The following is a 25,897-nucleotide window of genomic DNA, read 5'->3' as shown; positions in this document are numbered from 1 at the left end:
TGACAAACATCAACAAGTTCATGGTAATGTTGGAAATGGTCAAAACCATCAAGATCTACCCCAAATTCTCCCTGAAGTTGTACAAAATGGTGTGCAAAATCAAGTGCTAGGAGGAACAAGTCATGGCCAACCTGTGGCCCATGGAGCGCAAAATCACGCACCTAGCGGATCGAGCCATGGTCCATCGGTGGTTAGAGGAGTTTCCGGAGCGATGAATGGTGTTCCAGTTAATGTGAAAGTTCAAAGAAGTCCTACAGAATTTCTCTACAAAATAATGTTCCATCTATGCCTAATTTTGTTCCACCGATTGTAAATTCTACTTATGTACCGAGTGGGTCTCCTTTGGCTCCGACGCCAAGTTTGCAAGTCCAACCCAGTATAGCCGTGGCGTGCAATGAACTTTATGGGACCCAATACAACGTCCTATCACCAAATGGCATGTCCATAGGTGCCGATGCCCAATATCGTCATGCATCTTCACTGATGATGAATTCTCAGCACCCAAATGGCCAAGTCGCTCCAAGTTCAGTCTTCGGGTCTACAAGCCAGGTTCTGGAAATACCACCATCAAGTTCTCTCCCTCAACAATTTCTCACCCTTGCAGATGTGCAAGCCATGTTTGAGCTAGAACGAAGCAAGCAAACCTTACCCTTTTTGCCTGATCCGGATGTCAAGCCACCATACCCTATCGAGATGTTGAGTTATGTAAAAAATAAATTGATAGAGAGAGAATAAATAGAGAGAGAATAAATTGTATGTATTATTGATTGATATTTAGATATGTTACAATGATTCCTATATATAGAAGAGTAGGTGGTAGTAGGTGGTAGGTGGAGTAGGTGAAGTGGAGGTGGTAGTGGTGTAGTGGGTTAGGTTTAGTGGAGTAGGTGAAGTGGAGGTGATAGTGGTGTAGTGGGTTAGGTTTAGTGGAGTAGGTTTAAGTGGGTGAAGTAGGTGGAGAGTAGGTGGATTTTAACAAGTTATCCATACCCGAAGGGGTACACAGTGCCGAAGTTCATCAAATTCGATGGCAAACAAGGAAATGCTTGAGAACATGTTGTGCGGTTCATCGAGACTGTGGGTATTCATGGTTCAAACCACGTCCTCCGGCTGAGAGAATTCTCCAAGTCCCTCACCAACTGAGCATATAGTTGGTACGTTAACTTGACCCCAAACTCTGTTCGGAGTTGGGAGGAGATGGTCAACAAATTCCACACCAAATTCTTTCAAGTGGCTGAGAATGTAACCGCACTTACCCTATGTAAGGAAAAGCAGCGGGAAGGTGAAGACATTCTCGAATATGTGAAGAAGTTTCAAGACAAAGCCGTAGACTGTCATGAGGCTGTCGAGGAATCCAAATCTGTGTTAAAGGGGCATTGAACGGATACAAGATGCTTCTAGTTAATCACAAGCTACCCATCTTCTCGGCACTAATTAAAGCATCTCGGAACATCAACATACCTCAATCTCAGGAGATCAGGTTCGAAACTAGTTATAAAACTAGCTTCAAGTCATCCCGAGGACCTTCTGTCACTGCGGCTTCCACGTCTTCTACCCGAAAGTTGTAGGGGAGGAATTCAGAGGTCAGAAGAAGAAATACTGCGAAGATGACACTCATTTTCCGTGTAGTGTTGAGGAGGTGAAGGCCTTAGTTAAAGATGGGTGGCAGATGGGGAACTGAAGTTGCCTCGTATCGAAGAGCTTTTGCCAAAGAAGGACCGTGAGGGCCCTAATTATTGTGTTTTCCACCGATCACTAGGGCATCCTACAGAAAAGTGCCAGACACTTAAGAAGATCTTTAGAAAGAAAGTCAAAGCACATGAGATAGAGTTCAGAGAACAGGAGCCCCAGGATATCTTAGAAGACATGGCTATGATGGTGCATGATGGCCACAACCCGAGCAGCTGGTGAAAGCTTTCCAAATGATCTTGCAACTCTAGGGGCAAATTTCAACATTCCGTAGAAGAAGTCTATCTATGACATTTACAATTTGTATTTACTGCATTGTCTAAGAATTTTCTATCTTTCTTTCTTATGTTATGAAGAAAGTTATTTCCTCTATATTATGTATCTCCATTAGAAGTTATTTTTCTACATTGTATATCGTCATTGTGTTATGTTGCTTGAAACAATTTTCAATTTTTATTGTCCCTCGAAGAAGAAAGAGGAATAGTAGACTCGGTTACCAACCTGAAGGGACTTTTCTTGACGCAGTAGAAGTATACTCCCACTCGGACCTCCGAAGAGCAGCTATTGCTTCCATCAATGTAAGCTTTGAGGGTCTTTCTTATTGAAGCTGAGTGTGTGTTCCCACTCGGACTTCCGAAGAGCAGCCCTTACTTCCATCAGTGCAAGCTTCGAGGGATTTTTTCTTGCCAAAGAAAAGAATGTGCTTCCACCTGGACTTCTGAGGGATAGCCCTTGCTTTCATTTGGACTTCCCAGGAACAAACCTCGTTTCCATCAGTGCGAGCTTCGAGGATCTCTCTTGTTGAAGTAGAGTGTGTACTCCCACTCAGACTTTCGAAGAGCAAATCTCGTTTTCATCAGTGCGAGCTTCGAGGATCTTTCTTGTTGAAGTAGAGTGTGTGCTCCCACTCAAACTTTTGAAGAACAAACCTCGCTTTTATCAGTGTGAGCCTCAAGGATCTTTCTTGCTGAAGTAGAGTGTGTTCTTCCACTCAAACTTTCGAAGAACAGCCCTCGAGACTCGGTGACCTATCAGAAAAGATCTTCTTGCCAAAGTAGGGTGTGTGCTACTATTTAAACTCCTGAAGAACAGCCTTGCTTCCATTTGAACTACCGAGGGACAACTCTCATCAATACGAGCTCCGAGGGTCTTTCTTTTCAAAGTAGTGCGGACTCCTCCTCGAACTCCTGAGGGATAGCCTTTGCTTCCATTAGCTGCCGAAGTAGAAGTGCACATCCACTTAGACTTCCGAGGGAGAGCCTTGTTTCCACTCGGACTTCTAAGGGAGAGCCTTGTTTCCGCTCGAACTTCTGAGGGACAGCCTTGCTTCTACTCAGACCTCTGAGAGACAATCTTTACTTCTGTTCGTGCAAGCTTGGTAGACTCGGTTGCCTTCTAGAGGATCTTTATGTTCGAAGTAAAATGGACTCTTACTCGAACTCCCGAGGGATAGCCTTTGCTTCCATTAGCTACCGAAATAGAAGTGCACATCCACTCGGACTTTCGAGGGACAACCTTGTTTCTGCTCAGACTTCTGAAGGAGAGCCTTGTTTCCGCTCGAACTTCTAAGACTGAGGGACAGTCTTGTTTCTGCTCGGACTTCTGAGGGACAGCCTTGTTTCCGCTCGAACTTCTGAGGGACAGCCTTGTTCTGCTCGGACTTCTGAGAGACAATTTTTGCTTCTATTGGTGCAAGCTTGGTAGACTCGATTGCCGTCCAGAGGGATCTTTCTTGCCGAAGTAGGGTGTATGCTACTTTCAGACTCCTAAGGGACAGTTTTGCTCTCGTTCAAACTTTCGAAGGATAGCCCTTGCTCTCATTAGTGAAGATTCTGAAGGCCTCGGGGTCGTGGATTTCGCACAAAAATTTATTTGCCTGAAATAGTAAAACCGACAAATGAGATGAGCAATATCAATTTCATATCCTGATTCAGGCATTATCGGAATGGGGCAACATCAACAAATAATAATGATCTATTTAAGCTACAACAATTTTACTACTCTGAGCAAGTTCTTGAAAATACAACAATCAAGGTTTTGTCTATTCGGGTCGGTTCCTCTCAAGCCGACATAAAACAACAATGTTCAAACATAATTTTGGCATCAATTGTTTATTTCTTTATTCATCCCCTCAAACAAACAAATTCATCCCCTCGGACATCAAATTCAAAGAGTGTGTAACGACAAGCTCACAAGTTCGCCTGTCAAAGGTTCATCTCCTTTGAATCAAAGCAAATAAACAACAAAGTATGATAAATGCTTTATCATTCCCAAATCAACAAAATAGTGCTGTGGGTACTTCCAATAGAAATAATAAATCAGTGGAGATAGGCAAGATTGCAAAATTCCAAATATGTATTTCACAAATCCAAGCTCATGAGCACAAAAATTCATCAAAACAATAAGGAGGAAAATGGGTTTACACAGGAGCTTCCACCAATTTTTCAAAAGGCTTACACCAAGGTTTACACAGGAGCTTCCACCAATTATATATATACACTTACCCACAAATCTGAGAAAGGAGGAGCAATTCAAGGCAACAATGACCAAGAGAGATGAAGAATAATGTAAACTGAGGCTCAACAGTGCTAGGCAAGACCACACACGTCGCATTGAGTGGGCAAACGTGTGTGGTCGGCGTTGGACAATCCGAAGTCGGCGGAGTTGGCAACCACGCACGTCACTTTGAATGGGCAATGGCGTGGTCAGCACTGGATAGTTGAGGACGAAGACAACGGGGATGACGTTGCAGAGAGATCGGCGTCGGAGCTGGTCGGCGGAGCTGAGCTCCGATGTGTCTGGGTCTCCGAGAAGCTGTGTCGTCACACTAAAATGAAGCACCGACGGTGAGCTGCGGCTTAGGTCGCGATGCCCACGGCCGTCGGAGCTGGGCAAGGCGATGGCAAATCGGTGCTGCGGCGGCAAGGTAGACGGCACTGGAGGGCAGAGGTGCAGCAGCGACGGAACCAGGCACATCGTGTTGAGCAGGATAGTGTTCGGAAGGGCCACGCGCGTCGCCGTGTGTGGGTGGCGCTGGACAACCGAAATAGGGAGGCAAAGTTGAAGCGGAGAGGAGCCGACAGTGGCCGGTGCTAGGCAGTTGAAACCGCGAGTAGCAGAGATGTCGTAGCAACAGTTTGGTCGGAGCTGGGACAAGTCGGTGGCTAGGTCACGACGCTGGGATAGGTCGGTGGCTGGGCCGCGTGTCTACGACAGTTGGAGCCGAGCTAGGTGGCTGGTATTGCGATGGCAGTCGGTGTGAGCAAGAAAGCCTGGTTTGTTAAAGAAGAAAGGAACTGGATTGGTCTTTGTAGAGAGAGAGAGACCTAAAACGGCTGTGCAACAAAATAAAAAAATGATGAGTTATGGAATAGGGTTTTAGCTCTTTCCTTAAATAGAAAAAAAATAGCATTATCCTTTGAATATTCCCTCAAGATATTTTAAATGCGTACATATGCATATAATGGGCCTACTCTGCTAACTTGCCAAACAAGAAGAAAATGTGTGTGAGCCTTATCATTTCATTTTAGTTCCAAAAAAAATATATATATATATATATTTATTTATTTATTTTTAATATTACTTGTCGATTTTATCTGTAAATTACGGTGAGTCCTTAGCTTTATCTTTTGACTCTGTCAAGATAAAATATTCCTAAAGACGTAATGTGAAATATGGCTGAAAAGGTGAAACTATGCATGTCCGAGAAAACTACAATTTCTCATACACGCAAGGGGCAAATGTAAGAGGAGCTAATTTGAGCCCACTAAATTAATTAGGCCCAATAGTCCTAGGTTGGTGGGTCCGAATTTATCTCAAGTCCAAGATTGGTGGGCTCGGATTTATCGCCATCAAACGGGCTAAATCGCTCTAAGTCTCGAAAGGGTTCGGATCCACGAACTTAGAGACTTACTCGGACCCGAACTCAAAAGGGTATTGAGCTATCTTAGAGATCCGAGGCACTCGGACTCGAAAGGATTCGGATCCACAAATCTAGAGATCCGAAGCACTTGGCTTCGAATGGATTCAAACGCAATCTAGAATTCGCTCCGTTAATGAGTCCCAAAACACTTGCGGGCTCGGAGCTTTCCGGAATCTACGCACCAGAACCATGGGCGTAATAGAGTTCGAACAAAGGACCCGATCTCGAGGACGGTGAGTGGAGATAAATTCACTCTTCGGCTAAACAAGCCTATACCCGGGTCGAGGTGGCACGGTTTAGGAGGTTCCTGAGACTCGGCAATATTTGCGGCAGGGCGTTCTCTTGAACTACCCCTGACCCTTATGCAGCAGGACGTCCTCTGAGACTACCCCTGACCCTTTGGGATGATTGGGGATCATTGGTTAGGTGTGGCTAAGAAGAAGGGTTCGCCAAGAAGTTGATCTCCTCTTCAGGGTTTTCCTCATCATCGGAGAGGTCACCTCCTCGGACAAGGTGGTTAGAGAGAATATTCCCCATGTGCCTTGTACATGGGCTCCATCCTACATCATGAGGTGCCTATAAATAGCACTCACTCATAGTTTTACAAGGGATGGATTTTGGAGAGAAAACTCTTGAGAAAGAACACTTAGAAAATATGAAGAAGAAGAACTCCGAAAATATGAGGAAGAAGGAATATATTTCTATTATATTCAAAACTTCTTATCTTACAAGACCAAATGACACTCCTTATATAGGAGATATTACAAACATCATCATAACCCATTATATGCCACTTACATATTATATATTACCACTATCTACCACTATCATATTATATACATGCCACTATCTACCACCAACACCACTATCATATTCTATACATGCCACTATCTACAACCAACACCACTATCATATTCTATACATACCACTATCTACCACCAACACCACTATCATATTCTATACATGCCACTATCTACCACCAACACCACTATCATATTATATGCATGAACACAATTTCCAGCATTCCCCCTCAAGCTGGTTTGAAGATATCTTCCATAGCCAGCTTGCTAGTCAGCTTATCAAATTGCTTCTTGTGTAGTCCCTTCGTTAGCACATCAGCTAATTGTTCACCTGTTGGAAGGTAGGTCATACAGATTATGCCAGCATTGATTTTCTCCTTGATGAAATGTTTATCCACTTCTATATGTTTTGTGCGATCATGTAGAACTGGATTATGAGCTATAGATATAGCTGCTTTGTTGTCACAATAGACCTTCATAGGTGTCGGGTGAGAAAGCTTTAATTCTTCAAGAATTCTTTTAATCCACATTACTTCACAGATTCCATGGGCAACAGCTCTGAACTCTGCTTCTGCACTACTTCTAGCTACCACATTCTGTTTTTTACTCCGCCATGTAACTAGGTTCCCACCTACAAAGGAGCAGTATCCGGATGTTGATCTCCTGTCTGTAACACTTCCTGCCCAGTCTGCATCTGTGTATACTTCAACTTGAAGATGTCCATGTTTCTTGAATAGTAAGCCTCTCCCTGGAGTTCCTTTCAAATATCTTAAGATCTTATAAACGGCCTCAAAGTGCTCTCTGCCCCTGGTGAGTGCATGAACTGACTTACCATGCTGACTGCAAAGGCAATATCAGGCCGCGTATGAGACAAGTAAATCAATTTCCCTACAAGTCGCTGATATTGTTCTCTCTCTTTGACTTCTTCAGCCTTAGCAGCTTGTAACTTCAAGTTAGGCTCGATCGGAGTCTCCGCCATCTTACAACCAAGCATACCTGTTTCTCCAAGGAGATCAAGAACATATTTTCTCTGATTAACGAATATACCTTCCTTGGATCTTGCAAATTCCATTCCGAGAAAATACTTGAGGGCTCCCAGATCCTTAATGTGAAATTCTTTTGCGAGTTTCTCTTTGAGGGCTGCTAACTCTGCTTCATCATTACCAGTTAAAATGATGTCATCAACATAAACAATCAAAATTGCAATTTTACTATTTTTTGAATGTTTATAAAATATTGTGTGATCTGCTTGACTCTGCGAGAAGCCACAACTGATAACTGCCTTCCCAAAGCGTTCAAACCACGCTCTTGGTGATTGTTTGAGTCCGTATAATGACTTGTTCAATCTGCATACTCTGTCACTTCCAAGTCTCTGCTCAAATCCCGGCGGTAGGCTCATGAACACCTCCTCTTCAAGATCACCATTGAGAAATGCATTTTTAATGTCAAGTTGATGTAGAGGCCAATCTGAATTTACTGCAAGAGATAACAGTACTCTGATGGAATTTATTTTAGCAACAGGAGCAAACGTCTCCTGATAGTCGATCCCATAAGTTTGAGTGAAGCCTTTAGCTACCAGTCTCGCCTTGTATCTCTCAACGCTTCCATCTGCGTTACATTTTATCGTAAACACCCATTTACACCCAACTGTTTTCTTGTCTTTGGGTAGATCAACTATCTCCCAAGTACCACTTCTCCTTAAAGCATTCATCTCCTCCATGACTGCTAATTTCCAATTCGGATCATCCAATGCTTCCTGTATATTCCTTGGAACAAACAAGTGTGAAATTCTAGATGTGAAAGCTCTATGGTTTTTAGACAGTCTTTGATAGGAGAGGTAATTTGCAATAGGATGTTTAATGCAATTTCGGACACCTTTCCTAATTGCTATAGGTACATCAAGGTCGGAAATAGAAGGAATAGGATTACCTAAAATTTCGATGCCAGAACTCGGGTGGACATTCGGGTCATTAGGATGGACGTTCGGGTCATTATTCCTCAGATGAAATCGCTTCCTAGTATAAACCTGAAGCTCTGGATTTAAATCATTTTGTAGTACTTCTCCCCCTAAACAAGAATCTTCTTGACTAGGCACCATAGAACTTGGTTCTCCTAAGTGATCATTATCAGACAGATGTGGTTTTTGTGTAGGATAAATGACATTGGGGAGCGGGATAGAAATATCCCAAAAACGGTCTTCTACTCCACTTGTCTCCCCCTGAAGAGAAGTGTTGGGGAAATAGGATTTTGTTTCCACAAATGACACATCCATACTCACATGAAATTTCTTGTTTTGAGGATCGAAGCACTTATACCCCTTTTTGTTTGAGGAATAACCCAAAAAAACACATTTTATAGCACGGGGGTCAAGTTTTGAACGAAATTGACTGGGAACATGAACATAGGCAGTACATCCAAAAACTTTGGCGGGTAAATCAGAAAACAACCTCGTGTCAGGAAAAAAAGTTTTGAGACAATCAAAAGGTGTTTTGTATGTTAACACCTTTGTAGGCATCCTGTTTATCAAATAAGAGGCTGTTAAAATTGTTTCACCCCATAAATATTTAGGAACATGCATGTAAAACATTATAGCACGTGCTACTTCAAGTAGATGTTTATTTTTTCGTTCTGCAATGCCATTTTGTTGAGGGGTATCCCGACATGTAGATCGATGAAAAATCCCATTTTTTTCCAAAAACTCACCCAACTGCTCATTGAAATATTCTGTTCCATTATCAGAATGTAAAATACCAATTTTGGTTTGAAATTGGTTTTCAATCATATTGTAAAAATTTGTGAATAAATTTTTCACGTCAAATTTTTTATTCATCAAATAAATCCAACATAAGCGGGTATGGTCATCAATAAATGTAACAAACTATCTTTTACCAGAAAGAGTAGTGATTTTAGAAGGGCCCCAAACATCACTATGAATCAAATAAAAAGGTTTTGAAGCCTGGTAAGGTTTTGGCAAATAAGTAGAGCGATGAAATTTTGCAAAAATGCAACTTTCACAATGAAAAGAAGAACAATCAATCCCTTTAAATAATTCTGGAAATAAATGTTTCAGATAAAGAAAACTAGGATGTCCTAGCCTATAGTGCCATAGCATTATTTTTTCTCGAACAGAGATTGAACTGGTGCTATTAAAGCTCTGAGCTTTTTTATTACTAACAGGTACTTCATCAAAGTAGTAAAGACCTTCAAGCATCCTAGCACGCCCAATCATCATCCCCGAGTTCTGGTCCTGAAATTCACAATGGGATTCAAAAAATGTAACACGACAATTAGAATCCTTAGATAGTTTACTGACAGACAAAAGGTTACAGGCTAAGTTGGGGACGTGAAGAACAGCATTGAGATTAATTTTCTCAGTTAGTTTAATAAATCATTTTCCTGCAATAGGTGAAAAACTACCATCGGCTATTCTGATTTTGTCATGACCAGAACAAGGGAAATAGGTACTAAATAAATGGGAAAAACTAGTCATGTGATCGGAGGCACCGGAATCTATGATCCATCGAGAGAAGTTTAGGCAAGAGAAGGCTTTAGGATTTCTACCTGTTTGTGCCAACAAAACACTAGGAGTACCGGTTGAGGAGTTGGATTTTATCAGCTTTAAGAGTTGATCAATCTGCTCTTTGTTGAAGGGACCTGAATCGGCTTCATTAGCGGTAGGAAAGCCACGATTCTTCTCTCCTTGTTTGCTGCTTTTCCAGTTGACAGGTTTGCCATGAATCTTCCAACACGTTTCGCGTGTATGGCGAGGCTTGTTGCAAAAATCACACCAGACCCGTGGCTTATCATCAAACCTGCGCTGGTAATTTGCAGCCTTGTTGGCCGCAGCATCACTAATTAATGCAGAAATTTCAATTGATTCACCATTACCTTTTTTCTTAAGCATGACGCTCCTTCGGCTCTCTTCCCTTCTGACTTCGGCAAATACTTCGCCAATGGATGGGAGAGGAGGTCTGCCAATAATTCTTCCTCGCACTTCATCGAACTCAATGTTGAGGCCGGCAAGAAACTTGTAAATACGGCTGTCTTCCACAGTTTTCTTGTGGTGGTTGCAGTCGTCAACCGATTTCCATTCGTATGTGTTGAAGATGTCAAGATCCTGCCACAACCTTTTCAACGAATTGAAATATTTGGTGACGGAATCATCTCCTTGACGAATCTCTCCCAACTTCAAAGTTAATTCGAAAACTTGAGATTGATTTCCTAGGTCAGAATACATCTGACTAACATTATCCCACAATTCTTGTGCAGTAGTATAGCACATGTAATTAGAGCTTATATCCTCCTCCATGGAATTGACCAACCATGTCATAACCATGGAGTTTTCAGCGTCCCAATTGTCGAACAGCGGATCATTAACAGCAGGAGCCTTCTTGTCACCAGTGATGTAACCGATCTTTCCTTGCCCACGGATATACATCCGGACAGATTGTGACCAGCGGAGAAAATTATCACCATTTAGGCGGATGGTGGTGATTTGGACAGAGTGAGAGTTGGACGTTTTCACCGGAATGGCAGCGGCAGGGGTTGAAGTGGTTCCGGACGTGACTTCCGACATGGCTATGACGGTTTTAGGGCTGCTGTGTTTTTTGTTGCTCTGATACCAACTTAGAAAATATGAAGAAGAAGAACTCCGAAAATATGAGGAAGAAGGAATATATTTCTGTTATATTCAAAACTTCTTATCTTACAAGACCAAATGACACTCCTTATATAGGAGATATTACAAACATCATCATAACCCATTATATGCCACTTACATATTATATATTACCACTATCTACCACTATCATATTATATACATGCCACTATCTACCACCAACACCACTATCATATTCTATACATGCCACTATCTACAACCAACACCACTATCATATTCTATACATACCACTATCTACCACCAACACCACTATCATATTCTATACATGCCACTATCTACCACCAACACCACTATCATATTATATGCATGAACACAATTTCCAGCAAGAACTAACTTCCCTTCTCCATTAACAACTTTGAGAGTGAAAGTGGGAGATCCATAGGAGAGCCTTGCCATTATTCTCTCTCTAGCTACTATGCCTTCTTTTTCACCCAATCTCTTATCTCCATTATCTCCTTTACTCTTGTGTTCTCAAGTTGAGACTATTGAAGAATCTAAGCCTCTCATCATCTTCTAGAGAATTCGAAGTTGTTCTTCAAGGATCTTCGAAGATCTTCGAATTTTTCAACGACGTTCTTGAACCCTCTCATACAACATATAAATTTTTGGATGATTCATAATTGTGGGGCTGTTTGATGAATAAGGAATAGAATGGCGTATACGCTTTATATAATGGAATAGATAAGCACATTAATTACCCTTAGGCAGAATAGAAAACATACAAATTCATATGATTTTCTACTAAATGGCCACGTTTCTTTCGTCGGATTAGAGGGCGGATTGGATAAAAAAAACACGTGGGGCTGACATGCTCCACACGTGCCCTAATAATCCCATCCTATCCCATCTCTATGTTCGTTTTGCCCCTAAGTGGGTATTAGTTGTCCGGCCAGAATACTTATCCCTAAAGTGTGGGATAACTAATACCACCCCCAGGTTAGGTATAACTAATACCCTCTTAGGTTTACCTTCTTCCTCCATCCAATTGCAAATATTAATCCTCCAAATTTTATCTGATTCTTTATCCCACTCTAACCAAACACAGCACAATAATCCCCCTCGTATACTCATCCAATATCCCATGGTACACAAACAGGAATGTGAACCCCAGGCATTACTTATCCCCTTAATCACCCCAAATCCCATCCCACAAAACAAATGTGGCCTACGTGAATAGCACATTACACTAAGTAGAAAACAAGCAAATTCATACCCTTACATCTGAAACAGTAAATGTTCTTCTAGAACAGGGGTAAATCAACTTTGGAGAAAAGAACCAAATTAATAAGATAAAGGAATCTCATCAAAAGTCAAATCCTACCCTTCTTCTGTCCAAAGATTTTTCCCTGTATTCGGGGGAAAAAAGAGAATATGCTAATCAACATTACTACTTTTTTTTTTCTTCCAAATAAAAAACTTATCCTATGAGGCAAGAAACATCTAGAATTCACCATGCCAGTTGAATGCCATCACTTTCTCATACTAGTCTAAATCTGCACTAGTTAAAATGGAATCACATAGATTACAAAATTTTACCTTCCGATGAAGAGCCTCACACATGCCTCCTAGATACAACAACACATGGGACTTCGAAGAAAGGAGCCTGTAGAAGTTAGTTGCTGACACAGGAACTGCCCCCATAATTCTCAGTAGGTCAAATGTTGATACATCAGGTAATTTCCCATCTTTTAACCTCATAAACAACATTGGATGAGCTATCCCTCGAACAAGAATGTTTCTTTCAGACCATAAACTGGATATCAAATGAATTACTTCTAAAGCTAGCAACATGTGATAGCCACCAAACAAAACCGGTCCCTCAGAAGGAATCCCTGCTAGGCCCTTCACAATCTTCCCATTCTCTAAAGTTGAGAGCATCACAGGAGTAGTAGCCACCTCAATCAATCTAGCATTCATCATAATTGTAAAGCAATATAAATTACATGTCAATGTTATTAAACTAGGCACAGTTAAATGTATAAAATGCTACAAAAGGGGGGAAATATATATATATATATATATAATATAAAATAAAAAATAAAATAAAAAAAAAGCCTGGGAAACTGCCAAATAGATTATAAGCACCACTCACTAAATGGTTAATGTCATTCACATATGACACAGCATAAGACACCAAAAATATTTTCCAAGTCCATCTCTAGTCAAGAATGAAAAGGGGGGGGGGGGGGGGGGGGGGGGATTTAAAACAAGCATATGCAAAATCCAAACACCACCTTGAATTCTAACTGAAAAATATAAATATAATGTTTTGGTTCCATGAAACACATATATCTAAGAGATAAGATTGTACCAAAAGAGAACGTCCTATTTCCATATATATGTAGAGATATGCCATTGATGAACAAGTTACATACCCACAATTGCAACATCATTATTACAGCACAACATGAGTTTTAGTTATAGATTGTCTCGAAGATAACATACCTGCATCATTCATATATTTTTTTGAATTCAGAAGGGCTAGGTGGAAAGTAATCCAAGGCATAGTTAAGGAACCTTGCACGACGATAAAAACTAACACCCTTAATGATAGTTACCAGATGAACACCATCTTCTTGTTACATATTGGTGGAACCTCCATATTATATCAACAACAAATATTGTAGGCTAGCAATTCAAGTGAATTTCTTTTAGTGAAGACTCAAAAAGAATATAATTCAAGGACTGACTGGAAGAATTTATATATTGCATGAAGTACCATAGAATATACTTAAAATATTTGAAATGTTGGTCTGTACGTAGTTCAATTCCAAGTCCACAATATTTAAATACAAAGCCAAGGATAGTGTGAAAATTATCTTGCAAGAGTCACAATCTACTTAATGATACCATAAAAGAAAATAAATAAGCTAACTAATAACTGCCAATTTGAATAATACAAGCAATGATTCAAAGAGATTGTTGTTATGCTTCCAATTTTCTCAAAAGCTTAAGCTATTAGGAAATGGGCCCAACAATGTATACCAAGCGATTCAACACCCTCCCTCACATGCAACCCTATCTTGCATTTGGAGAGACAGAGAAACAAACAGAAAGAGACGCAAACAATCAAACAGAAAACAAACCAAACGGGGACAAAATACCAAATACCAAATGCCAACAGAGAGACTTTAAGTCAAGACCTCTTTTAACCAGAGCTCTAATACCATGATACGTCACCAATTTTCCCAAAAGCAAGGTATTAGAAAATGGGAAAAACAATGTATATCAATCTATTCAACAACTATATACCTACAACAGGCGTATTGCTACAAATATAATAGAGTTGTACGTGGCACTGTCTGGTGATGACTTTCATGATCTTCTTTATACAGGGTATTCTATTTGCACAGTGTCCTTTCTTCCATGTCCTGACAAAAGGTTGAACTCATGAAGTTCATGCTAACACTAAAGCTGGCCCGGACACCCAGTTATCAAAAAAAAACACTAACAGTGCAGCTTCTCATCTTTTGATTAAAACTTTGTGTGATAATTTACCTAATTCATGACTGAGTGGCATGTTTAAGAGACTCAATTTAGGTGCTGAGATCACAAGCAACCTTGTCATAACCCCAGAAGAGCTTAGGCTAATGTTCCTTCTTTCTTCCATATTCAACATATTTCTTAGGATTCAACAAAGTACTATTATGTGACTGCAGACCTTAAGAGATCTCATCTGTGCACATTATTGAGAAAAAGACGAGATAGTAACACAATTGGATAGGCACCATGACACCTGCATTGAAAAGCAAGTGCTCATCATTTGAATCAATAACGTGAAGATATACACGATTGTCACTAAATTTTGTATGTTGCTGCAGAGTTTGGACCTCTGAGACAAGGAGCATGAAACAGATACACTCTTGATCCAAGGGGAAGCATGACAAAAATGGTCTTTCTCTCCATGGTACAATATTATCAGTATATCTGAGATTACATGTGATACTTTCTACAATCTATACTATTTTAATTTTACTTGCTCTTGCAAACAAGATTTTGAGATTTTAATTTGGTTATTCTTTTGCTAGTTGTATAGGGTCTGTTAACTATTCTATTAATTCTTAAGGTCATTAGCCAAGGTCAAGATTGTCTTTTGGTATTTATTCATGAGTATTCCTTTTGTACCTTCTCAGTTCCCATTTGATGTTAAGCATATTATTTTTACAAATGTTGCTTCCTAAGCACACAACATCGAGATAGACAGAGAGATTCATACCAAGACTAGGGCATGACCACTGCCATCAAACTTGCGAATCTCACATTTTGGCAAAATATGACGAAGTCTTTCTCCTTCCTCTTCACTTGGTAGAAACTGATCCTTCCCACTGTAAAGACAGAACTATAACAGATAAGCATAACAAACACACAACAGAAAAAATGGAAACCTAAAATACAACCCAGAGGTCTAAATGTGTAGTTAATTTTCCTCAAAGTTCCACTTTTTCAAAGTGAACAATAATTTTAGCATGGAGGGGAAAATATTTATTTTCCCTACATTATTGGAATAAGAAAGGCAGGAAATGATAAGACTTGAGGACCTGGAAAGTATCAGTGCCTGTGCCTTGATAGCATGTAGACATGAATTTACATATGCTGCAGCTGATCTGAGCATCTTCAGCTTCCAGAGAAGTGTTTCTCCAGGTAAAATATCAGCCAGGACCTGTGACCTCAAATAGTCATCTCTTTTGGCAAAGTAGACTCCATATGGTTTGAAATTAAATTTCAAGCATCTAACTATTTTGGAAGTAACATAGAAAAGGGCATTCCATCCATGTTGATAAAAAGCACCATAAATCTTGACAATCTTGAGAAGAGACCAATCTTTTGCATGTATTACAAAGATTAAAAAAATAAAAGAAAATAAAAAAGTAGAGAGAGCGATGCGGCTAAGAGGGCGACGAAAGGGAGGAGAGTTGCTAACTCGGCTGAGGGGGTAGTTGAATCGATGGAGGTAGGTGATATGGTGGTGCCAGGCGTGACGGAGGAGGGGTGGTTTGATCTGTTTGAGAGGGCGCTAGTGGGTCAAGTGGGAGAGGTGGGGAGCAGAGGAGTTGAGTTCTCAACTATGGTGGAAGGGGTTGGCCGTTAGTGGAAGCGGGTCGGGCAAGTGGAGATTCGACCGATAGGGAGCCAGGCCTTCTTGTTTGTTTTTACATCCCGGCATGAGGCAGAGGATGTGTTGTTGCGCCGATGGGTGATTGATGGACACAATTTGCCTCTGCGATGGTGGTCACTGACTGTGCTATGCGACAAGGGGAAGACGTCGGTCGCGGAGATGTACAAATGGGTTAGGGTGATGGGAATACCTTTGCACCTCCATGGGGAAGCAACATATCAGGCAGTTGGCAATTGGTGTAGGGGTTTTATGGAGGTCGATGAACAGTCGATGGACGTGGGAGTGGTTTGGTTGCTGGTTCGAAGACGCAAAAGCATTCCTACTAGGGTTTTACTCCATTGGGAGTCATGGCTGTACTTGAAGCTTGAGTAACCAGCTTAGGGTATGATGAGATATCATCCCTTATTTATAAATAAAGATTAGGGTTTACAAGGTAGACAATTACAAGATGATCCCTGAGTGCATAAAAAAATGATTACAGACTCTTTCGGCTAATATAATATGCTAAGTGACTTTCGGTGATTATAATATGCCAACACTCCCCCTCAAGCTGGTGCGAAGATATCTCTCATGCCCAGCTTGCCTAATATGTCATGAAACGATTTATTCCCAACTCCCTTGGTGAGAATGTCAGCAAGTTGGTCACCAGACTGAACAAAAGGAGTACAAATGATACCACTAGTGAGTTTCTCCTTAATGAAGTGGCGATCAATCTCAACATGTTTTGTCCTGTCATGTTGAACTGGATTGTGAGCAATGTTGATGGCGGCCTTATTATCACAGTATAACCGCATGGAGTCCGTCTGAGCAATACCTAGATCACTCAACAATAATTTGATCCATAAAAGTTCACACACACCTTGTGCCATAGCTCTAAACTCAGCTTCTGCACTTGACCTAGCAACCACATTCTGTTTCCTACTCCTCCAAGTAACTAGGTTGCCGCCGACAAATGTACAATACCCTGAAGTTGATCTCCTATCAGTTACTGACCCAGCCCAGTCAGCATCTGTACAGGCTTTTACACGAAGATGATCATACTTTGAAAAATACAGACCCTTACCAGGAGCAGACTTCAAATACCTCAAGATTCTCATGACAGCCTCAAGGTGAATCTGGTGAGGAGCATGCATAAACTGACTAACTACACTGACAGCAACAGCAATATCAGGACGGGAGTGAGATAGGTAAATGAGCTTACCCACTAAACGTTGATAGCTCCCCCTATCCACAACTTCTCCTCCTTCATCATCCCCTAATTTCTGATTAGGTTCCAGTGGGGTGGCACATGCCTTGCAGCCAAGCATCCCAGTTTCCTTCAACAGGTCAAGCACATATTTTCTCTGTGAGATAAATATCCCATCCTTAGAGCGAGCAACTTCAATTCCCAGAAAATACTTCAAGCTTCCCAAGTCTTTGATTTCAAATTCTTTGGCTAAATATTTCTTCAACAGAGGTATTTCCCCACTATCATTGCCTGTAAGAACTATGTCATCTACATAAACAATAAGTGCTGTAGTCTTACCGCATGAGGAATGTTTCACAAATAATGTGTGATCTGCCTGACTTTGTTTGAAGCCATATTTAAACATAGCCTGAGTGAATCTCTCGAACCAAGCCCTTGGAGACTGTTTGAGACCATATAATGACTTCCGAAGTTTACATACTTTCCCTTCTGTTTGATGATCCTCAAAACCCGGAGGAATGTCCATATATACTTCTTCTTCGAGGTCACCATGGAGAAAAGCATTCTTGACATCAAACTGATAAAGCGGCCAATCTAGATTAGCTGCTAGAGAGAGAAGTACTCTGACTGAATTCATTTTAGCCACGGGTGCGAAGGTCTCCTGATAATCAATGCCATATGTCTGAGTAAATCCTTTTGCCACAAGTCTTGCCTTGTAACGCTCAATAGACCCATCTGCTTTGTGTTTCACAGTATATACCCATTTACAGCCCACAGGTCGTTTGCCCGTAGGTAACTCAGTCAATTCCCAAGTGCCATTCTTCCTAAGTGCTTTCATTTCCTCAATCATGGCTAGTTTCCACTCAGAGATAGCAAGAGCATCCTGAAAATGGTTAGGAATGCTAACAGAGGAAATATTAGACACAAACGCTCTATATGAGGATGACAAATGAGAGTATGATACAAACTGGGAGATAGGATGTTGAGTACAAGATCTCACACCCTTCCTTTTGGCAATAGGAACATCAAGATCAATGGACTCACGAGATTCAAAGTTACCTAGACTCTCATCAGAAGCAGGAGATGGCAGTGGAGTAACAGAAATGGTCCCGTGTATCCAGTTAACTTGTTTTCTGTCGATGTCCCGGACATAAACATGGCCATCCTTATTCTTGGTGACAGTGGGTTCTATAGTTCCAGTAGAAGAGGGAGGTGCAAGAACAACTGGTTCTATCATAGGAGGCACAGGACTCACTTCACACCAAGGCTCCCCCGGAAATGAGGACGGTGACACCGTAGAGGACAAGAAATAGGACTGGGACTCAAAGAAAGTGACATCCATGGACACAAACCACTTACGAGAAGAAGGGTGGTAACATTTATACCCCTTTTGAGTAGGAGAATAACCAAGGAAAACACACTTGAGGGAGCGAGGGTCCAACTTACCACGAGAGGGAGAGTGATTATGGACAAAACAGACACAACCAAATATTTTGGGAGGAATAGAAAACAAGGACTGAGAACCGAGGAGGACGTGAAGTGGAGCCTGTTTGTCCAAGACCTGGGTAGGGAGACGATTAATAAGATGGGCAGCGGTGAGAACGGTATCGCCCCAATAGGGTCGAGGCACGTTCATAAAAAAACACATGCACCGAGCTATGTCAAGAAGATGCCGATTCTTGCGTTCAGCCACCCCATTTTGTTGAGGGGTATTGGTACAAGAGGTCTGATGGATAATGCCATGAGTAGAGAAATATTGCCCTAACCCAGAATCTATGTATTCCCCGCCATTATCAGAACGAAATATTTTGATAGTGGCCCCAAACTGAGTACAAATCATCTTATGAAAAGTGCGAAACACAGAGAAAACTTCACTCTTATCTTTCATGAGATACACCCAAGTAGCACGAGAAAAATCATCAATAAATGTAACAAACCAGCGATGACCTTTCACAGACAGAACAGGAGAGGGACCCCAAACATCAAAATGTATTAATGAAAAAAGAACTAAGCTTTTATTCAAACTGGGAGCAAAAGAAGCTCTATGTTGTTTTCCAAGTTGACAAGACTCACAAAGAAAGTCAGACACATGATGATTTGCGAAACTAGAAGGAAATAAATGCTTAAGTAAATGAAATGAGGGATGCCCAAGACGCCGATGCCACAGCCATACATCAGCGGGGGTAGTAGAAGACGTGGTGGAAGAATAAGCAAGTTTGTCCAGTTGATCTAGGAAGTAGAGACCATTTTCTGCACTACCACTGCCAATCGTCCTCCCCGTGACAAGGTCCTGAAAAAGACAATGATCAGGAAAAAACGTCACACAACAATTCAAATCCTGGGTAAGACGACTTAAGGATAATAGATTAACAGAAAACTTGGGAACATGGAGAACAGAAGATAGATGCATGGTAGGAGTGACTTGGACTAAACCTTTTCCAGAAATGGAAGAAACAGTTCCATCGGCAATCCTAACTTTGTCCTGACCTGAAGAGGGCTTATAGGCAGAGAAAAGATCAGAGGAGCCAGACATATGATCTGAGGCACCAGAATCAATAATCCAAGGCAAAGATGTATGACACAGGAAAGTACAAGGAGAAGATGCTAAGTTACCTGAGCGGGCAAAGGACGAGGAAGCGGTACTGAGAGTAGTAGAAGATCGGCGGTCCAACAATTGGCGCAAAGCATCCTCCAGCTCAGTATCAGAAGCCTGGGTAACAGAAGTGGAATTAGAATCAAGGGTATCAACGGCACTAGACTGATGAGCCCGGGAATAGGAACCACGTCCTCGAGAGTGGCCTGACCGACCTCCTCGAGAACCAGACCGATCACCGCGACTCCCAGATGGAGTCCCATGAAGCTTCCAACATGTCTCACGAGTATGCCGCGGCTTCTTGCAATAATCACAGAATACAGACTCCTTAGCAGCAGGAGGAGGCAGGCTGAGGCCATCTCGAGGAGTAGACAGTAATGCGGAACGGTCAGTAGAGACAGGGGACATCATAGCAGACCGACGACTCTCCTCATGTTGTACATAGGCAAATGCCTCCTGTAGTGAAGGAAAAGTGTCCATACTCAGAACTCGACCCCTAACTGGATCATACTCTATATTTAGGCCGGCCAAAAATTTAAAGACCCGTTCCCGTGCGATGAACTTCTTGTACCCGACAGAATCAGTAGGGCAAACGGGCTTATAGTCTTCCAGGTGGTCAAGGCGTTTCCAGCCGTTGGTGAGGAAAGTGAAGTACTGAAGAACAGTCTGCTCCCCCTGAAGTGTGCTCTCAATAGAGCGACGCAACTCAAATGCCTGTAAAAAATTTCCTTTGCAGGAATAGGTAACAGCCACAGCCTCCCAAATGTCCTGGGCAGTCTCCATAGACAAGTAGCCCTCACCAAGTTCTGGAACCATCGAATGGATAAGCCAACTCATAATCAAAGAGTTAGTAATCTCCCATTGGTCATAACCTGAGTCAGTGGTACTAGGTGCCTGTATCCTGCCATCAACATACCCCATCTTCCCTCTGCTTTTCAAAAACAAAGTCAAACTTTGAGACCATGCTAGGTAGTTCTGACCATTAAATAGAGAGGTGGTGATTTTCAGACTAGGGTTGGAGTTCTCAGTCATGGTAGTAGGTAGAATGAGACTCTCACTTTTTGGTGTTTGAGACGAAGAGGACACACTAGTGGAATCTGTCATGGATACAATACTACCAAACCCGCAACAAACTAGTGGAAATCACAAACCCAGAAGGTGGAAGTGAGATATCAGGTACAATGACCACTATAAAGACATAACAAAATTACGAAACCATTTAATTTTTGTTTTTTTTTTTTTTTTTTTTTTTGGAATTAATTAATTAATTAATTAATTTTTTTTTTTTTTTTTTAAATTGAGTTATTTATGGATACATGTCTTTATATATATAAATATCTCTATATCAGGCTATATTTATATATATATTAGGATATATATGTATATATATATTTATATATACCACAGTGAGATCAGAGTCTGAGGAAGACGAGTGACGAGGAAGACGAGGGACGAAATGGGTGGAGGAGATCGCCGAGCTGAGGAGCTGACGGCTGAGTGATGATCGACAGAGGAAGGCGAGGAGGTCGACTGAGGAAGACGGCTGAGGAGATCGACTGAGTTGCGGAGATCGACTGAGGAAGACGGCTGAGGAAGACGATCCACCCAGGTAAGCTTCGAACCCTAGAGTGTTGTTGGTGAAGAAGGTCTACCAACGAGGGTGAATCGAAACCCTATAGGTTCAGCTCTGATACCATGAAGCTTGAGTAACCAGCTTAGGGTATGATGAGATATCATCCCTTATTTATAAATAAAGATTAGGGTTTACAAGGTAGACAATTACAAGATGATCCCTGAGTGCATAAAAAAATGATTACTGACTCTTTCGGCTAATATAATATGCTAAGTGACTTTCGGTGATTATAATATGCCAACAGTACTCACTACCGATTTGGCAAGAGTCAAGGCCGTTGATTGAAGCTTCCCAGCTAGCGACAGTAATGAATGGAGAATTTTGAATGAGTAAGGAAGCACGAGTATGGAGGCATGATGATCGACGGATTTGGGGCAATGAAAGATTTGGGAAAAATCACAGATCTGTGAAGAAGGGCAATAGAGTTGGGTTTCAGGGCAGACTGAATGTAAGGAGGAAGAAGGTGGGTCAACTGGATGAGGAGGTGGGCCCAGTGGACTTCCTAGTCAAAAAGTTGGGCCAGGGGAATTTGGGCCCAGTGGACTCCCAAATCACGAAGTTGGGCCAGGGGGATTTAGGCCCTACAGCCTGGGTGCTGTAGACACCCCATTTGTTACCGTCCTTAAGACTTTGGCGCTACTGATGGTTTACTTGGTGGTGAAAGATGTGCAGTGCAAAGGTTCGATTTCTTCGGCAAGGAGAGAGTCAAATCCCAACCTTACACCCCATTTTTGGGCCAAAGCTTTTTGATCTAAAAGATTTTGAGACCTTAAAACCCTCTCTTTCAAAATAGTTTTTGAAAAAGTTACTACGATGTTTCGACGCTCGCATTTTGTTAAATGTCGCGCTTTTCGATAAACCGAGCAAGGACAAAGTAAAAATGAATGGAAGAGAGATGAACTCATTGAAAAATATTTCAAAACACCTTGTTTAGGGGTTTGAAGTTGAAGAAAAGAGGCGAGGGGAGAAGAAAACAAGTTGGAGAAGAAGTTCGGCATGAATCCCGATAGGATCGAAACTGAGCGGTTTCACCAAAACAGACATAACTTTTTGCACACTTGGAATTTTGATGTGAGGCTGTCACCATTGGAAAGAAGACTTTCAGAGCTTCAATTTAGGCTCAAGAATGACCTACAAAGGAATCCAGATGAAGGAGATATTCTTATTTGAAGTTGGGCCCAAAAAGCAAATTTTTTTGTCCAACCAGAGATGGAAGTTTATGACCATGAATGGGATTTTTTGGCCATGTTCCGGCCATGAATGGCCAATGCCGGCCCCCTGCCGTCCAAAAGTGACCCCATGCCGGCCAACAATGATGAAGTACCGGCCAACCATGGTCATGTGCCGGCCATTGATGGCATAAAGCAATTTTTGGCAGATATCTTGCTCCAGCTTGTTACAGCTGTCTCTCTTGAGATATTTTTGACCAAAAGCTTGTATTTTGCTATATATTGAAGCCTTATATCTCATATTCAAGGGTTAGAACATTTGAGAACAATTTAGCAAAAAGTTTGGGAGCCTCTCTCTTTAAAACCTCTCTCTAGTTTTCTCTCTCTCTTGAGCATTTGAGCTTGAAGGCTTGCATACAACCATCTTCAACTTATCAACCCTTAACAAGAGTGGATCATCTTTGGGCTGAGGTAGCTTGGGACTTTGTTTGAGCTCCAAAAGGTGGTTTTGGCTCAAGAAAAGTGGCTGTTCTTGTGCTATGCTTCAAGGGTGAGCATCTCCCTCTTTTAAGCTTATTTTCATACTTGTTTTTACCACCTTTGCAAACTGTTTTTGGCTTGGTTTTGAACTGAAGAAAACTCTGTTTTTCAGTCCTAAAAATGGTGGTTTAGGCCTATTTTGTGTTAGGGGGTTGTCTCTCCCTTTTGTTCCTTAGCTTGAATAGCTTTTTATGCCATCTTTCAAGGCCTTTCAAAACAACTTTTCTTGGCCTTTTAACCACTAAATCCAGAGAATTTTCAGTGATGAAAACCATGTTTTGAGGTCCAAAATAGGAGGGGGTGGCCTCCCCTCCTTGTGTCTTGTTTACATGCGTTGATGGCTTAGCATATGAGCATGCTTTCCTACCTTTTTGTAGCTTAGTTCAAGCACATTTTTGTGACTTTTTGGACCTGCCATATCTCTGTTTTTGGCTGGTTTGGTCACCTCTTGCATGCTTCTCGTACTTGTAGTGTAATCCTACTTGTTAGCCTTGCATGATTCATGAGTTAGCCTATTATTCTAGCATGTGTTGGCTCCACTCTAGCTTGTTTTAGCTACTATTTTGGTATGATTAAACTCTTTTTTGAGCTACTTTGGTCACATGAAGCTTGCTTTGTATGCTTGTAATGCAATTGTGCTAAATTGCCTAACATGTGCTATTGTTTTGGCCTCTAAGTCTAGCCATTCTTAGCTTATTTCAAGCATACTTTAGAACTCCATTTAGGTTGTTTTAGGACTATTTTGGGCTGTCTTGGTCATATGGCTCCTGTTTTGTATAGCTATAGTGCAAAGGCCCTCACTAATCTTAAGTTTTGAGACACTTAGCATGCCTTATTTGTGATGTTTGTGTGATGTGGCATCATTGGTATGTAATTTCAGAGCTTATACATGTGTCATGTTCTCACTTCTTTCACTCCTTAAAAGCTTTTAAGAGTTGTGCATTTATGCATTGTTTGTGAGCTAATACATGAGCATATCTTTCTTGCCATCTATGCTGCAAATCTAACATGTTTTTGCTACTGTTTCGACCTGCCTTAGGTCTGTTTTGAATGGTCAAGGTCATTTGAGCATTGCTTCGTACGGTTGTAGTGTAAAGGGACTTGACTAGCTTTAAGTTTCGAGGCCTTTAACATGTTATGCATGTGATGTTTGCATGGTATGGCACCATTCAATATGTAATTTCAGTACATATAGTGTAGTCACACTCATATACTTCACTTCTTCATACCTTTTGAGGGTTGTGTATTATACCTAGCTTATAGGCCAACAAGTGTGCATATTCTTCTAGCATTTTGAGCTCCCATATCAGCATGTTTAGACCATTATTTTGGCATGATTGAGCTCTATCCAGAGTTGGCTTGGTCATTTGTGCTTGATAATGCATGCCTCTTGTGTGATGCTCTTCACTAGACTTGGTGCTCTTGGCCCCTTAACATGTTTTGCATGCATTGCTTGCATGGTAGAGTCTTGTGCATACCACTTTAGCATTGAAAAATAGTATGTTGTTTGCATAGCATGATATTTGCATTGCATTGTGTTCAACCGGACGTTATGTTGAACACAAGGTTGATTGGTCCACTTCATACTCAAAGTGATGAAAGTGAGCCAATCTTCCTTGGTCTCCATTGCCTTGGATCATCCATGATAAGGTAGTGGATTTAGAGTCTTGTTTGCATTGCATTTATTGAATGTGTACAAGATTGGATCTTTGGCCATCATGCATTCCAAATGCTTGATTGATGGTTTTGGATCCAATAGTGCCTCTCCCTTGATGTTTTGAGGTGATAAGGAGGGGCACAGTACACACATACCCTTGGGAGACCCTCCCTTTCCTCTATTTTGAGCTCTGTTGCAGAATGGTATTCCAACACATCAGTGGCCGGCAGTGCCTTATTGATGGCCGGCACCCCTTCATCCTTCGCCGGCAGTGCACATCCTTCGCCGGCAGGTGGCCGGCAGGCCACTGGTGCACTCCCCAACATTGGTTTGGTAAGTTTCAGCAGCAAGTTCTTGAGGACACCCTGCAAACAGAGCCTCTAAAGAGCAACCGAAGAGCTTTTCGGGACGGGAACCGAGGCATGCATATTCAACTACTTCAAACAGAGCTGAGGCATTGTAGTTTGAAGTTTGATGCTTTATCTTGTTAATTAGCACTTGAATTTGTAATTTAATTAATTTGTTAATTAGTTAAGTTTTGTAATAATTAAATAGCTTAGTTTAGCTATTTCTTTATTGATTTGTAATAATTAGTCTAATTAGTTTAATTAGATTAGTTAGCCAGTCAGCTTAACTTAGATTAGCTTAGCTTATTCGGACCCTCCGTCGAGAGGGCACAATGTTGTAATAAGCATACGTGTGTATGTGCATGTCTTCTAACCCCACATCTTTCTCCCTTTTATTTACCAGTTTTTTATGGTTAATTTTAGGGCATGCTTCAATTAACATACTTATGCTTTGCATGCATGCATCATTCATTTGTATTGCATGCACCGGGCTCGGCGCATCATTCAAACTGCATTGTACTCCAATACACTTACTGGAATACGTGTTTCAAAACATGTTATCAAGTG

General features: G+C 41.4%; 2 long non-coding RNA genes and 1 pseudogene across 3 annotated transcripts in view; 1 reads left to right on the top strand and 2 right to left on the bottom strand.

Annotated features, from left to right (window-relative positions):
• Nucleotides 1–15,209, top strand: part of LOC114315857 (uncharacterized) — a 38,958-nt gene extending 23,749 nt beyond the window's left edge. Inside the window, exon 2 of the long non-coding RNA XR_014327391.1 lies at nucleotides 14,911–15,209. This is a non-coding gene — a long non-coding RNA (uncharacterized LOC114315857). The remainder of the gene's footprint in view (nucleotides 1–14,910) is intronic.
• The window catches only part of LOC145789451 (uncharacterized), a 207,988-nt gene that overhangs the window by 39,215 nt on the left and 142,876 nt on the right, over nucleotides 1–25,897 (bottom strand). The window lies entirely within an intron of this gene.
• Nucleotides 1–25,897, bottom strand: part of LOC114315825 (phytyl ester synthase 2, chloroplastic-like) — a 48,889-nt pseudogene that overhangs the window by 8,561 nt on the left and 14,431 nt on the right. Inside the window, exons 7-11 of the transcript XR_014327386.1 lie at nucleotides 15,628–15,749; nucleotides 15,306–15,414; nucleotide 14,107; nucleotides 13,535–13,664; nucleotides 12,626–12,995 (exon numbers count right to left, since the gene is read on the bottom strand). The product of XR_014327386.1 is annotated as a phytyl ester synthase 2, chloroplastic-like (transcript). The remainder of the gene's footprint in view (nucleotides 1–12,625; nucleotides 12,996–13,534; nucleotides 13,665–14,106; nucleotides 14,108–15,305; nucleotides 15,415–15,627; nucleotides 15,750–25,897) is intronic.

The sequence above is a fragment of the Camellia sinensis genome, chromosome 1 (genome assembly GCF_055761805.1).
Source record: "Camellia sinensis isolate YWXY chromosome 1, ASM5576180v1, whole genome shotgun sequence".
In the NCBI taxonomy this organism is placed as follows: Eukaryota; Viridiplantae; Streptophyta; class Magnoliopsida; order Ericales; family Theaceae; genus Camellia; species Camellia sinensis.
Note: the sequence above shows the minus strand (reverse complement) of the source record. Positions and strands in the feature narration are given on the sequence as shown.